Source organism: Pteropus medius, unplaced genomic scaffold (assembly GCF_902729225.1).
Source record: "Pteropus medius unplaced genomic scaffold, Ma_sr-lr_union100, whole genome shotgun sequence".
In the NCBI taxonomy this organism is placed as follows: domain Eukaryota; kingdom Metazoa; phylum Chordata; class Mammalia; order Chiroptera; family Pteropodidae; genus Pteropus; species Pteropus medius.
The window spans coordinates 20,434,622-20,437,361 of NW_024355205.1; the positions used below are offsets into that span (position 1 = coordinate 20,434,622).

General features: G+C 42.8%; 1 pseudogene; it reads left to right on the plus strand.

Annotated features, from left to right (window-relative positions):
* The first annotated feature begins 673 nt into the window (after positions 1–673).
* Positions 674–1,343, plus strand: LOC120598840 (acylpyruvase FAHD1, mitochondrial-like; annotated as a pseudogene).
* Positions 1,344–2,740: the final 1,397 nt, after the last annotated feature.

Genomic DNA, 2,740 nt, shown 5'->3' on the forward strand with positions numbered 1-2,740 from the left:
ATTGAAAGCAGTGGTGAGAAGTCACCAAGAGAACATACCTCAAGAACATAGTGGGACAATTCACACTACAGTGAAGATCAGCTCAGGATACTCAATAATAGATCAGGCAGGCCAGTCTACTCTGCAAAGGGCATAGACTGGTGCTGAAGACCAGGTGAGGTGGGCTGGACATCAGTGAGAGTGAGCTGGATAAGAGCCATGGCCCAGATGCCCCTCCCCCAATGAATTAAGAAATAAAAGCTTCTTTCTACACCCAAACACCCTCTTGGGAAGGAGAACGTGGAGAAGAGAATCCTTCAGAGTGGGAGGAAAATTTGAAAGACTGAGAAATTATGAGGAAAAAATGAGACTAACAGACATATGTTTAAAAAGCAAGAGATGATGATACCTACCCTCAGTAAACCTGAGAGCAAAATGAATTATTATAGAGCCCCCACCTTTCTCAGGGGACCAGGCCACTGTCCTAAAGCTGGATAGCAACGAGGCAGCCACCTAGCAATGGCTTCCAGGAACCAGAGTGCACAACTCCTGGGTACTCTGCAGAGCACAAAGCGGGGCAGGTCTTTGCGGATAGGCCAGCAGTCCGAGGTAAATTTGTCCTCTCCGGGTAGCTGTAGAAGTTGAGTGATGAGCCAGACAGCATCTACGTGACTCCAGGAGCACTTAATAAGACATGGCGGCCCCCAGGTGACAGTCCCAGTTCTGAAAGTGGGGGAAGAATCATCGTGGGAGTGGGCAGGAAATACGCAGACCAAGCCGAAGAGATAGAGATCACAGTACCAAGCAAGCTGATCCTGAAGTCATCCAGCACCTATGCCCTGAGGGTTGTCCGTCCTCATGCCTGCCTACAACCATAGCCGGTTCTAGGAGCTCAAACGGAGTGATGATGGGCAAGAGCTGCTGTGCTGTCCTGGAGGCCATGGCCTTTGACCACGTGGCCAGCTATGCCCTTTGCCTGGACATGACAGCCAGAGATATGCGGGATGAGTGCAAGAAGGGACTGCCCTGGACTCTGGCCAAGAGGTTCATGGCCAAAAAGAAGATCCCTGATCCTCATAACCTGAAGCTCTGTCTCAAGGTCAACGGCGATCTCAGTCAGAAGGTTGAGACATCTTCCGTGATTTTTTCCATCTCCTTCATCATCGTCTACATTTCTAAGATAATGATCTTGGAGCAGGAGATATCCCCAGGACATCAAAGGGAGTTGAACCCATAAAAACGAGATCTAGGCTGGCATATCTAGAGTAATCAATATGAGATTTAAGGTGAAAAGCACCCTAACTTCTAACAAGTTTCAGGAAAGAAGGGAACAAAACAGAGCAAGCAAAAGTTATTTAAGGTAACAGCCCTTTAATAAGGAACTAGTTTTTTTAAGTGATACGTTTGTTTTGCTATGCCTCAACTCAAAGAAAGTGGACCCTCCAAAGAAAACATGATCCAGAAGAGCTGGGCCAGAAATGGAAACGATAAACGGTGCCTTCTAGGAACAACCAGAATAAAGTATTTGTTGTGCTTCCAAAGAGGAGAAATTATCAAACCAAATTCTCAGAAAACTTACTTTACTTTTCTAAAACTGGACTGAATAAGACTTTTCAGTGGGTCATTCTGGGATTGATAGTTCAAGACTTAAAATCTGCAAGTGAAGTTGAAAAAAGCATGTTTCAAATCAGTGTTTCCCAAATTTTCTTGATCATAACAACCATCTGAAGGTATTCATAAAAATAAAAATTTCCAAATCATTGACCCATACCAGGTCCACTGTATTAATTAGTGGAACTAATTAATCTCCAACACTCCAAGTTATTCTTATGGAAATGTGGAAAAACACTATTCCACAGTCAATTTATTTATTTAATAAGTGAACAATTAAGGAAGACCTCAGTCACTTACTTAGGGTGTGTACCGCAGCCCAAAGATTCAGAGATAATTTTTGAAATTATTGTTTTCAAAATAACTGTGTTTTCTTTTGAGAGGAAATGAGATATTATAAAACATAAAATTACATTTCTGCTTCCCAATTTGTGACTACTCAAACTGTACTTCACCGTGTGCATGCCTATAGAGCATCCTTATAGTAAAGCGTCCTTCTGGACCAAGTCACTCACACCCCAGCTTCAGGGAGTATAGGCTGCTAATAGCTCATAGCTGAGTTTCTTTCCTAGAATCTGGGAGCCTCCTAACCCAAGATTATGCCGAAGGGCAGTCCACATCAAATGACTGGTTAAGAGAGAGGGATAGGGGGCTTTAAGGACCAGTCCCCTATGCTCTAATTGTGGACAATTATAAAAAGCCATAAACTCCTGAGCTTCTTATTGCAATTATAAGACAGTTTCCATCTCTTCTTCTGCCTAATACTACTGCTTTCAGTGCATTCAAATTCAAAATCTGGGAGCATCCACCAACAAAATTACTGCATGCAAGTCTCCATCTCAACGTCTGTTTCTGGGAACACTGACCTAAAGCAGTAGAAGTCAGGAGTCATCCTAAGAATCAGATTCTAAAATGGGATTTTGAAGCCAAATCATCTGCTAATGGCTAGCAATAAGAACCCTATCACGGGTGATAGGTGGAGTGTTAATAGCCCATAGCATACCATAGTAATGCAGTTTTTAAGACTTTCACCTAGAGTGAAACTGATAGGAAATGAAGGCACTGCTACAGGTAATATCTCAAGCACTTGAGAGATTTGAGGAAAGCAGTACAAAATTATAGAGACTATAGAAGGAATGCTAATTCCTGA